The sequence below is a fragment of the Xenopus laevis genome, chromosome 2S (genome assembly GCF_017654675.1).
Source record: "Xenopus laevis strain J_2021 chromosome 2S, Xenopus_laevis_v10.1, whole genome shotgun sequence".
NCBI lineage: Eukaryota > Metazoa > Chordata > Amphibia > Anura > Pipidae > Xenopus > Xenopus laevis.
In genome coordinates, this window is record NC_054374.1 from 140617920 (window position 1) to 140643381 (window position 25462).

The window sequence follows — 25462 nt, forward strand, 5'->3', positions numbered from 1 at the left end:
GATCTGGGCCGGTGGTGCCCACAAGAGCCAGGGGCCTGCTGGGTTTTTTCCCTGTGTCCCCTCCGGCCCAGCCCGACCCTGAACTTAAATTTTTGAAAAACAGGAAAAAATAAAAGATGGAAAGCATCTTAAAAAAAATTGTTTATGGTGACCAATCTGAAAACAACTCAAATGAAAAAAATGTTTTGGAAGGTGAACAACCCCTTTAAGGCAGTTTGCTGTTGGTCTGTTTGTTTTATTCTTTTAGGGCTCAGAATTAAGATTTTGTTCTGCAGCTCCCAAATGTAGGATTTAGACAGTATGCTGCTAGGGTCAATGGTAAATAGAAAAGAATAGTAAATAAAGATTAGTCGCACGACTAATCTCCACGATTTTGACTGTGTGTCTCTGCCCTAAGGCTAAGGCCACACTAGGCGATAGCGCCGCGATTTGACTCGCGGCGACTTTTAAGCCGCAATCGCTGGGGAAACTTTTGCGCTGGCGTCTATGGGGAATCGCCAGCGTAAAAACACACGCGGCGATCTTTTTTCTATTGTTGCTCGAAATCGCCTAGCGAGGCAATTTCGAGTGACAGTAGAGAAAAGATCGCCGCGTGTGTTTTTACGCTGGCGATTTTTCGCGATTCCCCATAGACGCCAGCGCAAAAGTTTCCCCAGCGATTGCGGCTTAAAAGTCGCGGCGAAAAGTCGCCGCGAGTCAAATCGCGGCGCTATCGCCTAGTGTGGCCTTAGCCTAAGGGTAATGGAGATTTCTCAACATGCAAGTACACATTCCAGTGCCAAAATCTATACCCAGATCACAGCGGCTCCAAGTGCAGACAAAAGATTTTCTGTTAGATAAGAAAAGATAAATTTTTCTTCCACTGATCCTGTAAAATCGATATTGTTGTCCAGTAATTGGAAGTTCACATGATCAGCTGAGCAGCCTTTAGCATGAGTTATTATGTATGGCAGTTCAACAGCCAATTTTGTAGAACATACAATGTGCTAATAACCCATAAGCTGATGTTACAGTATTTGTATAAATATTTAGCATTTCCTGAAACACTGACCTAAAGGTAGAGATGATTGTTTGCCGAGTACATTAAAAGCTAAGTATTGTTTGAGCCTACTAATCCCAGATAGAAAACTCCACTGGTTGAATGCAGATAAGTTACCTGCCACACTGACATATCCAGTTATTTTCTATCTACGGGATGATCTGCTCTTCCTGTTCTGAGAGTGGGGAGAATTTGGCCTTTAAACGGTTATCTACAGTACAGTGCATAAGCAGCCAATGTGTCAGACAAGCTAGTCACTGGATTCATTATCACTTCTCATAGGTTTCCCATTGTGTTAGTGCTGTGATCGCCCATTTAGTAGCTCCGTGTGGATTTTCAACATACATCGAGGCTCTGTTTGGCAGTGCAACTGGTTTTATGCAACCAAAAATTGCACCCAAGCCTGGAAATCAAAAATAATCACCTGCTTTGAGGCCACTGGGAGCAACATTCAAGGGGTTGGAGAGCAACATGTTGCTCATGAGCTACTGGTTGGGGGATCACTGTGTTAGAATCTCCATGCAATTGCACTACAGCATGATCCATTTAGCATTTGTGAGTACCGCTGTGATGCATCTGAATGGGCAGGCAAATAATGGAAGCCGAGTCATTTTGTTTACTGTCTGGGGATTTTTTTTGTGTTTCACTGGATAGTCGCAAAACAAATTATCACCAAGAATAACTACAGTGGGCTTGTTATCCATTGTATAAATGAGTATTATCTCATTAGGAATTCCTAAGCTATTGGTCAGGAGCCAGACTGGGTCCCAGGGCTTTTTAAAGGCGGGCCTTCATGATCTCTTTAGTATAGTATCAATTGATTAAACAATTAAATAGATTTATTTTATATCATATTATTAATATTATATTATGGTATGATATTTGGTAGCCTTATTCTGACTGGCAACCTTCAGGAGGCGCTGTTTAGCAGTACACCTGGGTTTATGCAACTTGCCTCAGATCAAGGAATTCAAAAATAAGCAGCCGCTTTGAGGCCACTGGGTGCAACATGTTGCTCAGGAGCCACTGGTTGGGGATCACAGTGTTACAGGAATGCCCTGGAATCTAGAGGCCAGAAGAGTGCTTGTAAAACATGCAATACCCTACACAGAGTGGCCACAGAATCCGAATCCTGCTGAAAAAGGCCGAATCCCGAACCGAATCCTGGATTCCCTAGTCTATGGCCAGCTTTACACACGACTAAGATAGATCAATAAAGGGTGTCAGTTTGCAGAGAAACAGCTAGTGGAGCTCATAACCTTAACCAACAGCTATATTCAATGGGCACGCTCTACCATCTGCCAGAAGCCTGTCTGAAATTCATGGGAAAAGTGATATAACAGCTGTCTGGCCAGAACAGGCAGGGTTAATAATACTGAATGTTTAATTTCACCCTCAAAAATTATTACAAAGAAAGATTAAAGTTAATTCTGCATCATATTGTATTTTGGCTGAAGATTACCCCCCAGTCAGTCCTGCGTCATGTTGTAGCACAAAGGGCAAATCTGACCTCCCACCCTTTGAGGAATTCATCCAAGAAACATCTGACTAGCACTTCTGACCGATCTAAATCACCGTACTCTTGCATTATTGGCGAGAGGCTACAATTTCATTAATGCTTAACTTTATTTTGTACTTTGCATAACCTAATGGTTGGCACAGGCATTCTGGAATCCAATTATTTTATAAGCACGTACCAGATTTGCTAGTAAATAACTTTACGACTGCTATGCTTTTTTTTCTACCAAACCTGTGCAATGAAACCCTAAGGAGATGCATATTCAAGACTGTGTTAAACTCTTAAGGTGGCCACACACGAAGAGATCGGAACCTAACGATGGGTAACGGGCGGTTGGATCGCGGGACCGCATCAACGAACAGATGCTGCCGCGATCCGAAGGGATTTTTAGTCCCGTCCGATCAAAATCTGCCCGACTTTTGGCCAGATATTGATCGGGGAAGCCCATCGGAGGGCCCCATACACGGTCCGTGTATGGCCACCTTTAGTCTTTTTCATTGGCATGGAAGCTGATTGGACCAGCGAAATGTGTCAGGCGGTGGGGATAGAATGGTAGTCTGCAGGGAAGAAGTCACGAGGGAGATGGGGAAGCCTTCATGACATATATGCTCCATGACATCACGGCTCTGTCCCCTGCCTGGAGTTAGACGGGCCAAAAGGTGGCAACCCCGATACCGAACCAAACCCTAATTTGCATAAGCAAAATATAAAACCAAGTGGCGAAAGAGAACATTTTAAATTAAAATTTGTGTGACACATGATCTTTAAGATTTGGATTTAGCTTGGCCAGGCACTGACTCCCAAACCAAATCCAGGATTCGGTGCATCCCAAATGATCATGAGCTTTGTTGCCAGCAAGAAGTGCAATTCCCTGTGTGACATTGCCCTAAAAGTTGGGATCCCCAACCTTGAGCCACATTTGATTGTAAAAAGAGTTAAGGAGCAACACAAGTATAAAAAAAAGTTCCTGGGGATACCAAATAAGGGCTGTGATTGGCTATTTGGTAATCCCTGTGTGGACTGGCAGCAGGAGCAGATTAATGCACAGGCTACATTGTGATAAGGGGCAAATATTTATTCTTATTTGTGCTGCTGGGTCCAGTCAGACGCACCTGCTGGAAAAAAAAAAGCAGACAAGGCGTCGTACCAAACAAAGTGTAGAAAGCTTGGGGTCACATATTGGGACCCAGCAGTAGCCTAGGGCCCCACATGTCATTTATTCCGTCACAGACTGGCAGTATAAAGGAGGCTCTGTTTAGCTATAAATCTGGTGTTATGTAACCCAAACTTGCGCAAAAAGCCAAGAATTAAAGAAATATGCTCCTGCTTTGAGGTTACTGGGAGCAACATCCAAGAAGTTGGTAAGAAACATATTGCTCACAAGCCACTGGTTGAGGGTTCACTGTACTAAAAGGCTAGTTCACTTTCACATAATTTATGGTTTTCAATAAGCCTCTCCAAACACCAATTTAAACTTTAGAAGCGAGCCATTAATGTTTACTACCCCCAAAAGGGGTCACCAATTTGGACCAGGTTAAGTCGCAAATCAACCTGCTAAAAAGCAATAATGAGCGAGTATTGATCAAATCATCTGGGCCAATATTATTGAGCTGTGGGTATTGGTAGTTCTGCTGCAACCAGACAGGTGTGAAAATTTAATTTACAAAAATTATATATGGTTGCCAAGACCTTACCTACTCTAGCAACCAGGCAGTGGTTTGAATTAAAAAAAAATGGATACATTAGAGCCTATAGAGGAAGCTAAATCACAGAACCATAAAATGAACAATAAAGACAATCTCAGTAATACTGTAAAAATGTCAGTAGAACTGAGAACCTGACGGCCCCTCCTACACATACCTCGGGAGGCAAACATATAACATTCTGCGTTTGTCTTGAAACTATATCTATTCTTATGTATAGATAAAGCAAAAATAATAAAAACAAAGACAATTTATTTAAGAGAGCAAAGGATAAGGGAGGAATAATCTGTAACTTTTTTACCTAGATAATTGTGTAATTACAGGTCCTCCGGAGGTTGCAAGGTCAGATATAGGGATAAGTATGGGAGGCAGATGCCTAGGGGTTAATGCATTAAGGGTGCAGTGTGAGTATGGATGTGTATATATCAGTTGGGAATTTAATTTTACAACTTCAGCCACCACAAAACAGTTCACGGTCTCCTCCTACACCTGCTGTTAGACATAGGAGTACCCAGCAGTCATTAGCAATCAGGGTAAGAAGAAATAAGGATATACTATATCTATATATAAATATATTTTAGCAGGAAGCAAGTGGGGTCAAAGTGCATAAGACATGCATACCGCGACAAAACTGGCACATTCATTTGCACAGCCTAAAAACAGATAGAATCCAATACATGGGGCAAAGGAGGAAAACGGGCAAGGGGAGTGTCCCATGGGGGTTTTTTGTACAAAGGGAGCCAACTAAAGCTGGCCACAGATGCAAATTACGATCAGACTTCCCCATCTCCCGACCTGCCACTTACCATTCTGATCAAATAAAGTACAAAACAACAGATGAGCCGATGTTCGGCCCCTGACATCAATCGTATGATATCTATGTCCAACCAAAGCTAGTGACAGTCTCCCACTGAAAATCGTAAGATCGGCAATACACGCAGAGATATTATCCGCAGCCGACAGAAATCTTTTAACCTGTCTGATCGACCAAACGACCGATCTCCGCCGGACGAAAAATGACGGGACTCTCCACACACAGTCTGAAAATCATACAAATCCTCGATTCGTACAATCAGATCTTTGCGTCTATGGCCATCTTAAGACATGAATTATAGGGGGAAGAAAGGCTCACAGGAAATTAGGGATGCACCAAATGCCCTATTTTGGGTTCAGCCGAATCCCCGAATCCTTTGCAAGGGTTCGGCCGAATACTGGGTGGAAAGGGGAAGACATTTTTTACTTGCTTGTTTTGTGACAAAAAGTCACACGATTTCCCTCCTCATCCCTAATTTGCATATGGATTCAGATTTTGGTTCTGCCAGGCAGAAGGATTCGGCCAAAACCGAATCCTGCTGAAAAAGGCAGAATCCCGAACCGAATCCTGGATTTGGTGCATCCCTACGGGAAATGGAGTACGGTAAAAGGGAGGGAGTGAAATAAGGAAGGAGAGGTAAAATGGCCCATGAAAAGATACGTGGAGAGAGGGGTAAAAAGTTGGGTTAAAGCAAATAAAACTCCAGCGTAACCCCATAATAGTTTGTAGCTGATAGAGTGAGACTCAGTGTTTCTATTGTTTCCACCTGTGCTGAATGGTGGGACTGTATCGTGGGCCAATCAGGGCTGTACATACACAGCTCAGCCATTGGAAGTTCACTGCGTGTATATGAACACTATATGAACTATTCAATGACCTTATTAAATATGAATGCGGTGGATAATACATCCCTGGCAGCTCACAAGGCAAGTGACCCCCATATTAACCCTCCATACTCACAAGCAGGGCCTCATACCGCCTGTCACTGTCAGTGAGGGGAGAGGAACGGGTTACATATACGGAAAGTAGTTACACACGGCCCTGGGGCTACTCGGGTCAGGACTACAACTCCCATCAGCCAAAGCGCGCAGCTCGGACTCAGCGTAGGCACAAGTGCCCAGGAATATCTGTACTGTCACCCCGTTCCACAGTCTGCCCAAAGATAACGCATATCCCCCACTTCCCAGAATCCCCTGCCAAACATCTCAGACCTGCCGCTACTGACCCCACTCACCCGCTTTGCTACTTCGCCACAGATACTTCGCTGCACAACTCGACACACTTCCCAAACGATGCGACTGCTCTGCCTGTATGACGAACCGCTGCCCGGCTTTCTCTCCAACACTGGCACCTCTCACCTGTTACCGCCCTACGGCACTCCACCTGCACTCTCCGCCCACTGGGTGACGTCACAAGGCGTGCCTTAGGCTAGCCAGTTAAATGCGTAGTATTTGCAGCGCCATCTAGAGGTGAATGTGCGCACTGGGGAGCTGCAAGGATCAGTAGGTCAATGGCGCTTCCCTAAGAGGCGTAACTATAAAGGTGACGTACAGGGGCCCACTGTTGCCCTGCCTGACTACGCCGCTGCTCCTTGTCTTTTCCTTTTCACCATGGTAACTCGGTGTGACACATTTGGAAGCTCCCTGTGACACATCACCCAGTGGGGAGGGAACATGCTTTGTCCGCCTTGTTTCTTAGCGCTTTCACTTTATAGGATAAATGAAAAAACCCTAATTTTGTAGGCAATTATGATTAATATATGGTGTTGCTTTTACATGGTGCTAAAAATTAATATTATCCTTTATTGGCGTTCCCTATAGATGTTCTCTGGTCCCCTTCAAATGAGGGGTGGGCGTGTCCTAACAGTCCCTGCCAGGAGGGGGACAGCCAATCACAGCCCTGCAGTCACACAAGCGCAGACATGCTTCAGTTCCCTATCAGGTCCTGCTAGCTGCTGATTGGTTCCTGTCCTACAGTACAGTAAGTGGCGTGCCCTCCTGTGCTCTCCTGCACAGCCTGGGAATTTAGGGAGCAGGAAGTGGAAGAGAAGGGAGGGATTATTAAGGTTTTGCAGAAATATTCAATAAATTAGCCTGAAACACTACTTTTTTAAGCACAATCTTCTATATCCAAATGAGTATAACACACTGTTACGTTCATGTTTTTTACTCAAAATGTCTCCTTTAATTGGATATTTCGTTGAAATGTACCCCTAAGGGTAAGGGCACAAGCTAACATTAGGGGAGATTTAGTTGCCTGGCCACAAATCGTCTCTTCTTCAGGCCACTAATCTTCCCGAAAAGCCTCCCCCCCGGCTAGAATCTAAATCGCCGGCGGGATGGCACTCGAAGCACTTCATTTTCCGAAGTTGCCTCACAAGAAAACTTCGTCTAACTTCGGAAAACAAATCTCTCCAAGTGCCATCCCACCGACGATTTCCATTCTAGCCTGGGGGAAGGCTTTCCTGGGAGATTCATGGCCCCCGAAGAAGAGGCGACTAAATCTCCCCGAATCTTTGCGTGTGTCTCTGCCCTTACTCTTACGAGAATTCAAATAGGCCTTAGTGGCCTTTCCACAAATCCGGCCCTGGCCACGCGGTGGTCCCAAATCAGCTTGCTGAAATACACAGCCCCTATGTGGGCAGTAGCCTCCTTTTTGCATCCAGAAGCATTGTGTTAGCTCCAGCACTTTTGTTGTGTGTAAGGTTGCCATCTTTTCTGGAAAAAAATAACGGCCTTCTTATATTTTTATGGTTTTTCCCTATAAATAATATTGGCATCAAGCAACATTTTTACCGGCCAGGTGGCTACCCTAGTTCTGTGGATCTTGGCACCACAATGAGGAATTTGCATTTCAGCTAAGAAATCTGATGCGTTTGCTTGCACCCAGACCAAGGTAATGTATCATCAAGGAGCATAGGCACATCAAGGAGCATAGGCAGACCTGAACTGGCTGTCTGTGGGTTCTGGGAAATAACAGAGGGACTGCTGTAAGTTTCATAGACTATCACTATTTATTGGGCTGGTGGGGAAGCTGTATGGGCCTCTGTTTGGGCCTTTGTGTACCAGAAATGCCAGGGCCTATTTTGAATCTCAGTCCAGACCTAAGTGGAGGAGCAGCAGATTGAATGCTCAGCCTGGGTTTCTCCATAGGAATTGCCTATAATTAAGTGCTGGGTAAGCATGAAACGCGTTAGGCTCCATGTGGGGTTATGCATTTTAATATGATAAAATAAACTGACTTTTATTACAGCATGAATATAGAGAATTTTTTTAATTGCATTGTAGTTCTCCACAGGCCAAGATCCACAAGGTCTGACATTAAGCCTAATATGACTGATCTCTCTCTGCGTGTGCTAAAGACAATAGAAACTTTGGAGCCCATGCTTAATACTTAACTCAAAGTTACTGCATTGCAGTAAAGCAGGTAGTCAGGCTGGCAACAGAGAGGCCAAGTTGCTTATACAATTCAGTAACTTTGATATCTGGCCAGTCTATTTGGTCAAGGTCAATGTGTGGGGGAGCATAAAAAATCCGCTAAGTGTGGTGGCTGGGCTGGCCTTGCATTTAAAAAAAAAAAAGAGTGGCAGGAGTTACAAACTTTGGAAAGCTTGTGCAATGCTGTTGACTATTATGGCTAGAACCCAATACACTACAAAGTGTGACATGCCATGCTTGCGTTGCAAAGGGCAACAACTGCCATTTATGAATAATACAATTCCCTGCACCAAAATAACAACTAAAGTGATTTGATCTTGTTTCTTATATGATAATCATTGAGCCTTAATATCCATTAGACACTAGGTGGTTATTTATTAAAACCTGGAAATCGGCAGTTTGGCACACACTCAGCAGGACTCCAGATAGCGGTAAAAAATCTCTTTACTTTATTGCACAAACATCTATCGTCACAACGCGTTTCGTGTGTTACCACGTGGTAAAACACGAAATGCGTTAGGACGATAGATGTTTGTGCAATAAAGTAAAGAGATTTTTTACCGCTATCTGGAGTCCTGCTGATTGCGTGCCAAACTGCCGATTTCCAGGTCTTGATGTCTCCCCCATGCTGAGGGTTCGGGGCGCAGCACCCGGGCCACTGAACAGGAGCGGTGAGTGACCTACAACTTATCATATTGGAAAGTTTAAAGCGGAGGGTTCGGGGCAAGTGCACCCGAACCACTTTAGAACAGCGGTGAGCAAGTTTTGATGAACGTATAAATAACTGCTAGATAGAAAAGGATTCCAGTATACAATATAAAACACACGGCGGGGGGTTGGAGCGCCCCTGACTCCTTTCCCTAATTGGTTATTTATTAAAAGTCTGAATGCCAAAAACTTGATAAATTTGTGTTTTCGTTACTATAAAATCAGAATTTCTAGTGGAAAAAAAAACTGAAATTTTTTCGAGATTTATTATACCCCAAAGATGGAAAAAGTCTAAATCCAAAATTCTGGCATATCAGACCAACCGAGGTTATATATAAGTCAATGGGGGAGGTCTCTATCCTATTTGGAAGTTTCTTTGGTCTGCTCTGGAATAAGCCTGAAAATCCGACTATTTTAGAATTTTCAGCAAAATTCCGAAAAATTTGGGTTTTTCAGGTAAAAGCCCGAAAAAAAATTGAGCGATTCGGTGAAAAGAACGTTTTTTTAATGTTAGTCTCTGATCCAATTAAATTGTGATTTTTTTTTTTTATTACTAATTAAGGTTCAATCGTGGAGTCTAGTTTGGTCGGACTTTTTTGATTAAAATAATAGGTACTGGCATCTTTGGGGATTACTTGGGCAGACGGCACATATATGAGCTATTCTATCTAGATAAAAAGGCACAGAGCAGTATGAAGTGTTGCTGTGGATCCCTGTTCAAGGGAAGATAGAATCTATGGGTGGCGGTTATGCTGGTTTGCACACAATTCACATTGTGTACCATTGTTAGTGATAACCTTTTTTAACCTTTAATCCTTTTATTCTTCCTTTGCATGATATTAAACTCTTAATCCCTTCTACTCATTTTAGACAACAAAATCCTATTGTGTTTCCATATACATTTGTGTTTCATACTTAGTCCTGGGTGTGCGCGCCAAATAACTTCTTGGTATATTTGTATTTATACAAACAAGAAGGAGGTACTGCCTATTCATTGTTACATGTTAACTAGATTGTGGGAGCAGGTACTTTGGTCACTAGTCTGTCAACAGATGAATTGTTGATGAATACAGGGCAAACTATGTTCAGTACAATGCAAGAACTGGACAGTTGCCATGTAAGAGGGGGATAGTGTGGGGATTTGTACAGGTGACCAGTTCTACCTTTTCTTTTATAGTTTTGAATGGCTGCCCCAATGACTACAAAGCAACTTGTTTATATAAACTGTTACAGAGTTTCTGAAGGAAACACACCCGTTTACAGGGCAACAATACATTATATTGTGATTCCTTTGAAACATTTCATATTGTTGGTGTTACTATTCCTTTAAGCTGTGTCCACACAGTTTGGGAACCACCGCTGAATACAATCACTAGATCAGGCCACTTTGATTCTTTCTTCCAATGGAATTGGTATAACCGACACCACACACCAAAATGGGGCAGGGTGTGGACTAAGTTTGAGCTTGGTTATAAAGGATATAGAGTGATACAATGATGTTTTTACTGCATATAGGTAGTTAATGGACACCTGTCACCCCAATTTTTTTTCACCAGAGGTGGAAGCTAATAGAGCCCGATCCTGAGCGCTAAGCCATACACTAAGGTTACCACCGTTTATGAAAAAAAATGACCAATCTTCCAATACCGGCCAGGTGGCAACCCTACCACCACCAGGAGGGAGCTCCTGGTGCGGGCGGCCATGATGTGGCTCTGAGAATAGAGCCATGGCTTTCACGCATTATGCATGTGCCTGCCACTAAATATGGCCTCCTGCTCAAGAATCTCCTTTCTGTGCAGCCCTACAGAGAATGTTGTTTAACCCACTTGTTTATCTCACCACTACATTTTGCAGTCTGAATATTCTACATTTTCATCCGCTTTGTTCAAAATAAAACATAAATAAAAGCCATATGTCTTAACTGTATTTTACCATTGTTGCTCTGTCATTCTTTTACCAAATTGGATGAAAGATGTTCCTTTGCTGGGCCCTACTGATCCCAAATCCCACATACAGGAAGCTGCTGTATGTATTGAAGTGCTATAACCATTAATCTTACACCTCTGTTAGGTACTGTAGATTCAACTAGGGGAATATGTATCTTTTCAGTGTCGGACTGTGATGGCAGGGGCCCACCAGAAAATCTTAGACCGTGGGCCCACTTTCTAAACTATTATTCCTCCTAGGGTTGCCACCCAGCCGGTAGTTTACCAGCCTAGCCGGTATTACAAATTTACCGGCAATGTACCCTTAAAAAGACCCCTCGGCCCACCCCCAATCCCCTGTAAACTTAGCTTTTGTCCTCTGTCTTGAAAGCTCTGGGCCGTGGCCCCGCCCCTTTACATCATGACTCCACCTATTTTGATGTCACACTCCGCCCCTTATTGTTCCCGCCCCCCACCAGCCGGTAAAAAAATTGGAAAAAGGTGGCAACCCTAATTCCTCCTCTACTCACTACTCCAAGTCTTTTATATCTGCTTACTATACTCTGTTGTTCCATTATTAAGCCTCTGGAGGGCCCACTGACACCTGGGCCCATCGGGAGTTTTCCTGGTATCCCGGTGGGCCAGTCTGGCACTGTATCTTTTGGAGGAGCAAATTTTTTTTTTTTTTACCATCCCCCAGATCTATTGCTGAACAGGTAGAATGACCCTACCAAGTATATAAGAAAAGTAATTCAAGCATCCCATCTGCTAGTTCCTCTTTCACTATACTTGTACTCTATGCTTGTAGTGACCTCCCTCGTCTCACGTTGCCAGCAGCAGACACATTGCCTGTGTTCTTTACTAGGTCACGGACAATGGAATGTCCTCTTTTGTTATTTTTTAAGGTTTTAAATCCCATCATTGTCCTCAGAAAATAATAGACCTGTAAAGAAAACATTACCTCTTGTATAATATACTGTAAAATGTGCATATTTTCCAAGGCTGGGGTTTTACTTCTTTTTAGACTGGCTTCTGCTTTGTTGCCTGGCAACCTGTAAAAAGGGTCTGACATGCACGCAAGCCTCCCCAGCTCCAATGTGATCTTGTTGCAGAGCAAAAAGCATGTGAGGGATAGCAGAACAGAATCCCAGTAATTGAAGACCAACAGTGGATAGCTCCAAGCATATAAAATAAACACAAGCAAAAGCATTTGGGTAAGAGTAACTGCTTTCAGAAAAAACTAAAACTCAAATAGTCTGATTGGCAAAACTGAAACTGATATATTCAACTATTTGTATGTGCATTATGTATACAACTAAAACCAGCCCTTAACTCGGGGGTCCCCAACCTGGGGCTCTCTCTCAGATGGGCCCTTACTGACAAGTTTCCACTTTTATATATACATAAAACATACACATTATGTCTGATACAAGAGCTAAAGACAGCCCTGCTCATTAGAGCTTGCAATCTGAAAGGGGGTGTGAAGTTGAGGAAGCACAGCACAGAGGCCTATGCCAAATTGCAGACAGCCAAATGCAGCGTGTAAAGTGCAAATAAATGGGCTGATGAGATGCTATGAGGCTTTCAACATCATGTCAAGAGTGTTATCTATGAATTGCATTTGCCATTCTGAAAATGTACGTTTAAAGTATAAATATGTTATATTCTGGTTCTGTCACTGTGTTCATTCTTATGTCTTTATTTGGTATATGCATACCTGCATAAATGGGCAGGCTCAGACATGCTTAAATATAAGCAGAACAAATCAATATCACCTGAGACATCAGCACCTTTTAGAACCAGCTCAGATTTTCTCCTTAAAGCAGAAAATCACATGCAGCAATTACAGGTGTCCTCTGCGTGCACTACTTACCCATTTTTAGTCAGAAGCAGTAGCAACATCTGACAATAAAATCTGCACGTCTATGGCCAGCTTAAATTGCAACCCGCTACTGTTTTGGAGAGTTCATTTGCTTACAGAACTGGGGCTTTCCAGAGTTAAGGGGAAACATTGTATCCCGCACACAGAGAGCTATAAAGCAGCTCACATGCATTCCCTAGAGGATTATTATATCATGTGAGTACACATGATATTACAGCTCTCATGTTTCCTGTGCTCAGCCTTCAGTGAAGTTTAAACCCATTTAAAAGATCACCAGCAGTCTTTTTAGCCACCAATGGCCTCTGTCATTGGCTAGGTTTCCCTTCTCGCATATTTGAAAACAAAAAATTATCCGAATATGTAAACAGGTGGCACCTTGTACAATTTTGCCTCCCACAAGGGGAAGATGGAGATCACTATTGGGTTAAGTGTAGGGATGATTGCATATAACTAGTATTAACCATTCTTTTTTCAAATGTTACTGCCTTTAGCAAACAAGATATCTTTCATAAACATATATTGAAACTGCTAAATTATGTGCCAATGGGCCTCCTACTCCTGCATTTTTATACTATATTGGGAAACTCTTTATTGACAAATGTATGCAGAAATGTAATTTCCTTGGAACACTCCCTTTTAAACTGTCTCTAGAATCAACTTTAGCAACCACACACACATAAAAGCATTGCTATAAGCAATGCGATTCAATGACATGGATGGTGCCATTAGAATCTGGAGAAACCGTAGAAATTGGTTCTCTGGAGTGATGAATGGTGTTTCATATTTTGAAGTCTAACAGACTAATCTGGGTTTGGTGGATGCCAGGAGAACCAGGGTCAGCTGGGCCAGTGGGACACCAGGAAAAAACCTGGTGCCCCCCACAAACCCAAACCTGTTCCCTGCCTGAGACTCTGGGTGCTACTCCCTGATCACCTTGCTCCAATCACAACCACAAGAAAACACAAGGTAAGAACTGGGATGAATGTGGCTGGTGTAGAGGGGTTGTGGCTGGGCCTGGGGAGCTCTGAGGGTGGCCCCAGACACCCAGTCCAATAATAATGAAACTACTGCTTCACTTGAGCCAAATTCAGGCTAGGCCTGACCACAGTCTTCCCAGCAAAGTAGAGATGGTATATAAGTAACCTCAAATGGTGGTCCAACTTCATATTAAAACCCTGGAGGTGTTGACCTGGCAGATGTCTGGATTCTTTTGCCCAAATAGTTTAGTTACACTCCTGGGCAATGGTACTGCCTGGTTAATAAAGTTTTTGCTCCTAGACATTCCTGGTCTGTGATAACTTTATAATTATTTGTATTCACACGCTAAATTGAACTATAGGTAGAACATCTTTCCTCGTAACAGGTCTTCCAAGTTGAGGTGACATATTTAGTAATTATTCCAGGACTAGCTGACAAGTAGAACCTAGGACTATTGTTCTAGTGGCTTAAACACAATGAATTATGTATGATTTGAACATAAACATGGATAGCTCATTGCCAGTAGTTTGGTGTGTAGGCCTATCAACTAGACTTCAGAGACTTTGCACCTCATGATAAGATCTTGCATCTCTATCTCTGCACCAAATGCTCGGTTACTGGGTTTTTATTGTTGCTTTCTCTTTATACAGTTTTTGTCTTTCAAGAGATCATTGTAGCAGTGGGTAAATTACAAAAGAATCCTCTTTACAGCGGCTCAAGTTGATAAAGTTTATATATATATATATATAGATATGTGTGATTTATTTTGCTACCAATGGGCATATGTCACACTGAGCACATGGGGTATTTTATTTAATTCAAAGTCGCTAAAAGGAAAGGTGTGGCTTGTGGCACAAGGGAGTTATGGACTTTGATTAAAATGTATGTACTTTGTTTTCTCAGGATAAGGGTGATACCATTAGATGGGACCTGTCTGTTCATATATTTGTTGGGAAACCCAGCTCATTGTACCTTTGTCTTGACAATCACCTGGAACAAGGAAGTACCACCAACTACAGTCTTCCCATTCTAGGGTTGCAAGACAGGCCGACAAGAGTGATTGCTTTATTGCATTGCACACTGCAACAACCAGGTGCTTCCGCTTTATCTGGGACTGGACCATATAAGGTAAGTAAGCAAGCTGGGCTATTTGGCCTGAGGCAATTACAAGTTAGAAGTTTGTGGGTTGGTTTCTCCTCACTGTATTTGTATTTAAAGGGGTTGTTCACCTTTAAATTAGAAAGTGCTATTCTGAGACAATTTGCAATTGGTTTTTAAAAGTTATTTAGCTTTTTATTCAGCAGCTCTCCAGTTTGTAATTTCAGCAATCTGATTGCTAGGGCCCAATTTCCATAGCAACCATGCATTTATTTGACTAATAGACTGAAATATGAATAGGAGAGGCCTGACTAAAAAGATGAGTAAAAAAAGAAGTAGCAGTAACAAAACTGTAACCTACAGAGCTTTTATTGTTTTAGATGGAGTCAGTGACCCCCATTTAAAAACTGGGAAGTGTCACAAGAAGAAGGCTAATAAGGTCAATTGAAAAGTTGCTTAGAATTATAGCCATTCTATAAAATTTAACCTAAATATGAATTACCCCTTTAATAGGCATGATCAATAAATACAAAATTACCAAAGCAATAAACTTTGCAATTATGGGTATTCATTTACTGCAACCCAGAGTCAAGCCAAATAGCTTTGGCTCCCAAGACGATGGTAGCAATCAGGGCCTGAGCCCACTTGGGTAGGTTGCAAGAGAATCCACAATGTTTGGGACGCACACTGCCATGGATGCAGTGATAGAAATGTTAAGGTGTTCAGCACTGTTTTTGACAAGTAATTGGCTTTAGACGGTAAGGGTGGTGGCACATGGGGAGATTAGTCACTCTGCTACTGCGGGTGATTAATCTCCCTGAAATGCCTTGCCACCAGCAAGATTGTGAATCGCTGGTGGGATGGCATTTGCATTGCTTCATTTTCCAAAATCATCCGAAGTTTCCGAACTTTGGGCGACTTCAGAAAACAGAAGCGACGCGAATGCCATCCCACTGGCAATTCATGTTCTTGCCGGTAGAAAGGCATTTCGGGGAGATTAGTCACCCGCAGTAGTGAAGATTTAACGCTTGGTGATTAATCTACCCATGTGCCACCACCCTAAAGATTTTCTGGAATTTGGCTACTTCCTTTTCCCTGGATAGCTGTGCCCCTAGGCTGGTGCCTCTGTTGTCTACCCCTATTTCCAACGCTGCTGCGACTCAACCCTCTGATTTTGTCACAGACTTATCTTGCTGCTCAAGTTCTAGAGTGATAACTCAGGGTTGCTTTCATATACACCAGCAGAACGTATCAGCTATGGTAAGGGTTAGTTCACACGAGGAGATTAGGGGAGATTCTGTTGCCTGGCAACTAATCGCCTCTTCTTCTGGACGACAATCCCCCCGAACTGCCTCCGCGTGTCTTCCCATCCACTATAATGAAAAGTCGCCTGCGCTAAAGCACATGTGGCGCTTCGTTTTCCGAAGTCGCGGACACTTTGCGAATCTCCTCGTGTGAACTAACCCTAAGGGTTGCCACCTTTTCTGGAAAAAAATACCGGCCTTCCTATATTCTTGCTGTTTTTTCCTATTAATATCATTGGCAACAAGCATCATTTCTACCGGACAGGCCAGTAAAATACCGGGCAGGTAGCAACCCTAGCTATAGTCATTGGAAATGGACATGTCCTATTACAAAGCAAGTGGATCAGAATGTGCACAAAGTTATTATTTTTTAATTTTGACAGTTGAAAGATTCAACCCAGTAATGTGGCATAACTAGCTGTTACTGTATTTTAGGGCCCCCAAAATAGCCAGAGGTCGTCCTGTTTTATTGAAATTGATCATTAAGTAAAATACCGGTCAGGTGGCAACTCTACCCCCTCCATCTGCAGGGTCTGCTTCCTCAATAGTTACACCCATGACCCAGTACATGGAGATCAAGAATACCTTTCCACCAGACTTTCAGCATCTATTTTAGCCACTGTTCTTCCCAAACCTTGCAGCTTCTCAGGAATGTACCCTAAAGTTCATCTTGCTAATAAAGTAAATAAAGCCTTCTGCTGCAGTGTCCAAATGATAGCTGTTCATTTGTTTATATGGCCCTAAGCATAATGGAATGTTGTTTGCTCAATAAACTGGGTAACCACACCTGCATGAAAGCACCTGCAGCCAGTATATGTGGTGTCCCACCCTGACCCTAGTAACAGCACAACTAAAGACACAAAACACTTGCTAACTTCAGCCTTCATTTTATATACTTTTCCTAGGACAATGCCTTTCCTTCTCTCTGATAAGAATAAGGCATTATCTCTTCTAATGTAGCCAGAAAAGGAGCAAAGCAGAAATGTGATACAAATGAAAAGGAAGAGAGACTGGCACATCCTAATCCTCTGCTTCTCTCTTGTGGCCAAAACAGATAAGTTCAACGTTAATTTTGATAAACTTCTACCACCTCATGGTAAAAACTTAGTACTACAATTAAATGACAATTCCTCTCTTACAAGTTGTAAAATGTGAAATGACCAGATATATCAGTGGCTGAAAGATAAGACAGATGGACAATCAATTGCTTTGTATATGTTCTTGGAAAGGTCAAGTCTTATTAATGCAGCATCCTGCGTCTGGTTTGCCATGGGGGGGGGCACTGTTGAAGACAGTTGTGCTGGCAATCTGAGGTTTAATTAAAAAGCTTATGGTAATTGATTGTTGTGATTCAGCCTCTCAGCACAACACCACGGCTTATGAAAGCAGTATAGAAGGTGTAAATCATTATGTTGCATGAAAGGGTTACAGCATTCTGTAATTGTCTCTAATTGTTTAAAGGAAAATAAAAATCATTCTGCCAGACTGAACATGTCCAGCATAATTAGCGAGGGATCAGGTATTCCCCCAACAGCAAGATATTAACCTGTGTCTTCCTGCCAGTTGCAGAACTAAAAGTCTACAGGGTTATGTAGACTAGAGTCCTGCAGCGGGTCGGGTACCCTCGGGTTACCCGCAGAAAAAGCGGGCACCCTGTGGAATGAGGGGAGGATTTTCAGGTGCGGGTATAGATACGGGTCTGCGGGTCGGGTTGCGGGTCTCATCTAAATTTCTTATCTTATGTAATATTGTCTATATTTTACTCATTTTTATGTTTTACAAAACTTGTTTCTGTCTTCAACCACTTTTGATATCATTTCCGGTGTGCAACAACATCACTTCCTGTTTGATGGTGGTCGGCGGGTTGGGTTTGCGGATAAGGCAGTTGTAGGTCCAGGTCGGGTACCAGATCAAAGTGGGTAAATATGCATGTTGCGGTTTGGGTCACGGGCTGTGGGGTCGGGTCCGGGTCTTAGAAGTTGGTTCCGATCAGGACTCTAATGTAGACTGCCAATGCTGGGGACACCATCTGAGCAGGAAAAACTGCATAATGAAGCCTTCCTGCTGTTGAACTATAACTCCCAACATTCCTCATACATCCTTTGGCTGATGTTTATATAACTTATCTTTTTATGTTTATCCTTTCCATCTACAGAAGCTGGGTTGCCACCTGTGGCCTGATGGCAATGTTATTAATAGGGAAGGAATATAATATATAGTAAGGCAGGCATTCTTCTCCCTAGAAAGATGGTAACTCTCACATGGGCCAGTTTCATTCTAGAGGCGAATTACTTTTTTGCACTTCCTACAATAACATAAAAATCAAAACAATTTTAAAGCTCTAAAATAAAGGCTCACATCTGGCTCTGATAATTTTTCTCCATCTGTGAAATAATTTTTTGATTTTAGAGCCACTAAACAACTCCAAACGGAAGGGAACTACAGCTTTGGAGAGTGCACTTGAGCACCCCTGGGTGCTGTTGCTGGGGCAGGCAGCCATGAGTAGCTCTAAAGGCCTTTGTATAGCCACCTGGGGCTTCTGAATCACAGAGCAGCAATGTACGTTTGCTTCATTCCACCAATGCTCTGGCCAGACAATCATTTCAGCTTCATTACAGGATAAGCAAAAGAAATGCATAAGATAAATGTCAAGAGGCTCTGGAATGTCACCATAACCCAATGAGTATTCTGAAGATGCGCACGCCAATGTCTTTTAAAGGAGCAGCTACACTCCAACTCTGCAAGATATTTGCCATATAATTTCTGTAAACCTTTAGGTAGCAATAGTTCTTAGAAATGTGCAAAGATGTAACCCACCCTATAAAAAAACCTTTGGAAAGATTATCTATGTCTCACATATACAGTGAAATTGCCTTGTGATGTTGATTACTTAGAACAGACTATAGAAACATCAGGATGTTCCATGTTTACTGTAGCCAGTTTGGCAAAACGAGCAGCAGGTGGAGCTGTTGTTTCAAATTATATTAGCAGCAGAAAAAAACGCTAATACTGTATCTTGAAAACAAGGGGGAAATAATGAAATCTTTAATTAATCATGTAATTGCAAAAGCTTACTTTAATTTGTTTTGAGGGTTTACATTTCCTTTAAAGGGGCACTATACTGCTCTCCCCTTTTCAACATTAGTTCCATAAATAGAGCTTGTGCTAAGCATACTTTTTACCTAATAAGAGATATGCTTTTTGTTATTTTTTGCATGGCAAAAAATTTGACTTCCTGTCCTTACGAGCAAAGTCAAAACAAATCAGCAGTCCACCACTAATCCCTCTATATTAACAGACCCATCTTTTACCCCAGCTGCTGCCTTTTTAAGGAACAGCTTATTATACAGAGTGGACTGGTGATTTGTTTTGATTGTGCCTGTCCATATGGGAAGTATAATGCAAAATAATTTCAACTTAGATTTTCTCCTAATTGGTAGAAAAAAACCAATAACCATTGATTTTTCACGATTAAAACAATAAGCAAAAAGTAGGCTCAGCACAACCCCTGTTCATGTTGATTCCCTGTAACAAGTCTCCTGGTGTCCTATACTTAAAGGGGAACTATTGCGAAAATTTAAATTTAATATACATTTCATCATACTGAAATAATAAACTTTCTAAATACAATCAATTAAATATTCTGCATTGTTTATTAAATAATCAACTTTATCTTCACTATCCCTCTCTCAGCAACTGTTTCTCTTCATTCTGTCATCTTGCAGCAGTTGGGTGTCAGATATTCATTGACAGTTACATCCAATATATCTTATAGGGGGGCTTCCTTCCCTAGCAGATGAATTAGAGCTCACTCAAATAACTGATTCCAATACTAACAAAATCTAACAAAATAACTGTCTTTTGCACAAATCCTGCATGTAGAGAGACATGATTTCTGGTGAGTGAGCTCTAATGCATCTTCAAGGCAAAAGGAGCCCCCTTATACGATATATTGGATGTAACTGTCAATTAATATCTGACACCCAACTGCTGCATGAAGAGAGAATGAAGAGACACATATGCTGAGAGAGGGATAGTGAAGATACATTTGATTATTTCAGAATTTTTAATTGATTATATATTGAAAACTTCATATTTCAGTATGACAAGCTTAAATAAAATTTCATTTTTGCATTGTTCCCCTATAAAATGGCCATAAATGGGTCAATAAATGCTTCAACTTAGGTTCTCCAAACTTATCCAAGTATCTTATCTGGGGGTGTATGAGGCCCGCCAACCAATATTTGGCAAAATACCTCTTGTGCAGGGTTGAAAAGCAAATCTATTGGGCAGGTGTTCATGGCCTTTGTATGTATCGTTGATGATCTCACCAAACAAACAGATCTCACATTATGGCTGCTTTGAATCCCATGCAAGAAAAGCACTATATAAATAATTCCCATCTGCCTTAAAGGGATACTGTCATGGGAAAACATGTTTTTTTCAAAACGCATCAGTAGGGATGTAGCGAACGGCGGAAAAAATGTTCGCGAACATATTCGCGAACGTGCGTCCAAAAATGCGAACGGTTCGCGAACGTCGCGAACCCCATAGACTTCAATGGGAAGGCGGATTTTAAAAGCTAGAAAAGACATTTCTGGCCTGAAAAATGATTTTAAAGTTGTTTAAAGGGTGCAACAACCTGGACAGTGGCATGCCAGAGGGGGATCAAGGGCAAAAATGTATCTGAAAAATACATTGTTGACACAGCGCTGCGTTTTGTGCTGTAAAGGGCAGAAATCACACTACGTCACTCAGGTGATGTTTCTGGACACGGAATGTGAAAAAGCTCACACAGCTAGGTGGCACTTGGTTAAAGACTGGGCAAACAATGCCTGCAAGGGCAACGTATACAGTAGTGGATACGGAATATATTATTGCTGCTGTAAAAACATCACTCAGGTGATGTTTACGGACACGGAATTATTATTGTTATTTAGACAGAATGTGAAAAAGCTCACACAGCTAGGTGGCACTTGCATACCTCCCAACTGTCCCTCTTTTGACCACTCAACCCCCTGTCCCTTTTTTGTACTGGAAAGTCCCTCTTTTCTCTGCACTGAACAGCCAGAAAAAAAACAGTTTCTAACTTAATTGGCTTTTGGCAGAGAGCTCAGAACAGCTAACAGGTGCAAATAAGATACTTTGTAACAATTTTGACTCTGGTTGGTGCTGGTAGTGGTGAACTACTAGGAGGAGCAGCACACCAGTCCCTCTTTTCTCTGCACTGAACAGCCAGAAAAAAAAACAGTTTCTAACTTAATTAGCTTTTGGCAGAGAGCTCAGAACAGCTAACAGGTGCAAATAAGATACTTTGTAACAATTTTGACTCTGGTTGGTGCTGGTGGTGGTGAACTACTAGGAGGAGCAGCACACCAGACCCTCTTTTCTCTGCACTGAACAGCCAGAAAAAAAACAGTTTCTAACTTAATTAGCTTTTGGCAGAGAGCTCAGAACAGCTAACAGGTGCAAATAAGATACTTTGTAACAATTTTGACTCTGGTTGGTGCTGGTAGTGGTGAACTACTAGGAGGAGCAGCACACCAGTCCCTCTTTTCTCTGAACTGAACAGCCAGAAAAAAAACAGTTTCTAACTTAATTAGCTTTTGGCAGAGAGCTCAGAACAGCTAACAGGTGCAAATAAGATACTTTGTAACAATTTTGACTCTGGTTGGTGCTGGTAGTGGTGAACTACTAGGAGGAGCAGCACACCAGTCCCACTCCCCAACACAGCTAGACTAATAGCACTGGGCTCTTACAGTAGCAAAGTAAAAAAACAAAAAATAAAATAAAAGCAGTCCTTACAAGGACTATTGGGTTACAGGCAGCAGTCAGCAGATGAGAGATCAGCAGCAGGACAGCTGCCCACAGCAGCTACATACAGAGCACTGCAGTAGAAGGTAGATTACTAGTCAGCAAAGCTAACTAACCTAAACTCACTGTCCCTCAAATCCCTGCAGAGTTCTGTCCCTACAATACAGAGCAGTATCAAGTAGATTACTAGCCAGCAAAGTTACTATCAACTGTCCCTCAAATCACTAAACAGCTCTCTCCCTACACTAGCTCTTCCAAGCACACACAGGCAGAATGAAAAAATGCTGCAGGGCTTCAGTTTATATATGGAAGGGGAGTGGTCCAGGGGGTGTGGGGGTGGTCCAGGAGGGAGAGCTTCCTGATTGGCTGCCATGTATCTGCTGGTCTGGGGTGAGAGGTCAAAAATAAGCGCCAGCTAAGGCGAACCCAAATTGGCGAACGTCGCGCGACGTTCGCAAACATTCGGCGGACGCGAACGGCTGATGTTCGCGCGAATTAGTTCGCGAGCGAACAGTCCGCGACATCCCTACGCATCAGTGAACAGTGCTGCTCCAGCAGAATTCTGCACTGAAATCCATTTTTCAAAAGAACAAACAGATTTTGTAATATTCAATTTTGAAATCTGACATGGGGCTAGCATATTGTCAATTTCGCAGCTGCCTCCAGTCATGTGACTTGTGCTCTGATAAACATGACAGTATCCCTTTATCAGTAAAAGCCAAGTCCCACTGAGACTGAGAGAAATAACAGCCTGCCAGAAAGTAATTCCATCCTAAAGTGCAGGCACAAGTCACATGACTGGGGCAGCTGGGAAACTGACAAAATGTCTAGCCCCATGTCAGATTTCAAAATTGAATATAAAAAAATCTGTTTGCTCTTTTGAGAAATGGATTTCAGAATTCTGCTGGAGCAGCACTATTAACTGATGTGTTTTGGAAAAAACATGTTTTTCCATGACAGTATCCCTTCAAGGACATGAGGTTATTATAGGTTATTATAACCTCTGCAGAGTTGCCTTAATTAGAGTCCTGCAAAATAAATGGGTACCCTGCGGAACGAAGGTAGGCTTTTCAAGTGCGGGTATAGATGCGGGTCTGCAGGGTCATGGGTTGCGGGTCTCTTCCTGCTGCACTTTCCCTCCACTTGTCTTCCCCTCCCATCTGACTTCAGGCACAGCTCTCTTACATCACATGGCGCACTTCTGTCCCTCTCCCTCTTGGCCACTTCTGATGATGCCACGTCAGGTTTGCAGCAACATCACTTCAGGTTTGATGGTAGTCGGCGAGTTACGGGCCGGGTTGCAGATAAGGCAGTTGCGGGTTTGTGTCGGGTAGCGGATCAAAGTGGGTAAATATGCGGGTCACGGTTCCGGTTGCGGACTGTGGGTTCGGGTCTGGGACTTAGAAATTGGTTCCGAGCAGGACTCTAGCCTAAGTCACAGTAATTGGTGTTGTGAGTGCATTGAAGGCATAAGAGAACATAGGCATAAGCACTTTCTGTATGATTATAAACATGCAAACTATATACAGGAGCTGAAATCCGATATTCAAAATATGGCGACTCAGATTGCTGAGTCGCCATATACTAGAGCAGGCAGACGCCACAACACTAGACATGGTGAGCCAATTCCGTAATATGGTCCAAAAGCAAACAACCCAGATTCAAAACGTATGCACACATGTGGAGGACTTAGAAAATCGATAGAGACGCAATAACATAAGGATAAGGGGCCTCCCAGAGACTGAGGAGCGAGAGGACCTGAGGGAAACGGTGAAACGGTACTTTAATATATTACTGGACAGGCCCTTCACTGACTCTGTGATATTGGACCGTGCTCATAGAGCGCTGAAACCCAAAGCTCTTGACAGCAACGTCCCCAGGGACATTATTTGCAGGGTCCACGAATCATGAACATTGCGTGGAAGACTCCGGAATTTATCTACGAAGGGGCAAGGCTACATTTCTTCCCCGACCTCTCCAGAGAGACACTCTATAAGAGGAAACTACTCAAACCCCTTTTGGAGAAACTTCAGGAAAAAAAGATTACATACAGATGGGGATACCCTTTCCAACTGACGGCCAGAGCACAAGGTAAACTGCTTCCTTGAAAACACACAAAGACCTGATACCATTTCTCAACACATGGGAAATCCCGGTGATGGAGATACCAGACTGGCAGGATATACAATTACCACCACTGATGCCACAGAGACCTCAATGGCAAGAAGCCTACAGGAATAGACACCGACCCCCTCAAGCACAAATGCTGACCCCACGGAAGAACAAGGGAGCGTCTCAGCAAACTTGACTTTACAGCTCCTCGAGAAGCCACACCCAGTTCTGCATTACATACAGTGGTAACTATGACTATACTTAATGAACCTGGCTGATAATGTGTCGATTATACAAACTCTTGGACGTTGGGGATAATAATGGGACACAAAATCTGTACCACAGAAGTAATCATTACCTTAGAGATAGCCACTTGCTTAGAGTACATATGTCCCTACAACCCCACCAAAGTGTTTTATATGTTTTCTGTTTAAATGTTTATAGTTGTATTGTATATTGTTTGCAATTGTTGAAGCAGGTTGTGAGCAAGGATATATCTGAACTACCTTGGGAAGTGATGCGCTCTTATCTGGTGGATCTGCAGGTAAGTATAACTTCTCTCCCTTTTAGAGCTGAAATATGGCTAAAGTGATATCATTAAATGTTAAAGGCCTCAATACGCCACGTAAGCGTAATTTAACCCTGAGAGAGGCCAAACACAATCAAGCAGACATTGTCTTTTTACAAGAGACACATTTTTCTCAGCTGAAACTAAATACAATTTATTCAAAACTATACCCTCAGATCTACTATGCCTCAGGTCGCACAATAAAAGGCAGGGGAAGCCATCCTATTCCACAAAAACCTGGCTTTCTTCCCAAATGGGAGATTTTTGTTTCTGAAGGGCATGATGAATGACATGGAAATTGTTTTGGCAAATGTGTATTGCCCAAACAGTAGCCAAAGGCGATTTCTGGAGAGGGTTTTAATATGGCTTGGTCAGCAATGTGGGACAGATCTAAATACACAATCCAAGCAGAGCACATAGCCAAAGCTTTCAGACAACATATCAGAGCCCAAAAGCTCTATGATCCTTGGCGCATTCAGCACCCGAAAGAAAGGGCATATACATTCTATTCCGCCCACACAACATCCACACCCGTATTGACTATATCGTTTTGAATCAAGC

The 25462-nt window shown here is 42.5% G+C and overlaps 1 protein-coding gene and 1 long non-coding RNA gene across 4 annotated transcripts in view; one reads left to right on the forward strand and one right to left on the reverse strand.

Moving 5' to 3' along the window:
- Positions 1-6545, reverse strand: part of lima1.S (LIM domain and actin binding 1 S homeolog) — a 44117-nt gene extending 37572 nt beyond the window's left edge. Inside the window, exon 1 of one of the 3 annotated variants that reach the window (XM_018250174.2) lies at positions 6434-6545. The gene's annotated coding sequence lies outside the window, so the exon portion shown is untranslated. Of the gene's footprint in view, positions 1-6309 lie in introns of all 3 variants that reach the window. The other 2 variants (XM_018250173.2, XM_018250175.2) reach the window with 2 other exon arrangements.
- A 5304-nt stretch (positions 6546-11849) lies between these two features.
- On the forward strand, positions 11850-17999 carry LOC108709136. The gene is made up of 3 exons (XR_005965694.1): positions 11850-11879; positions 14909-15133; positions 17313-17999. It is a non-coding gene; the product is annotated as an uncharacterized LOC108709136 (long non-coding RNA).
- Positions 18000-25462: the final 7463 nt, after the last annotated feature.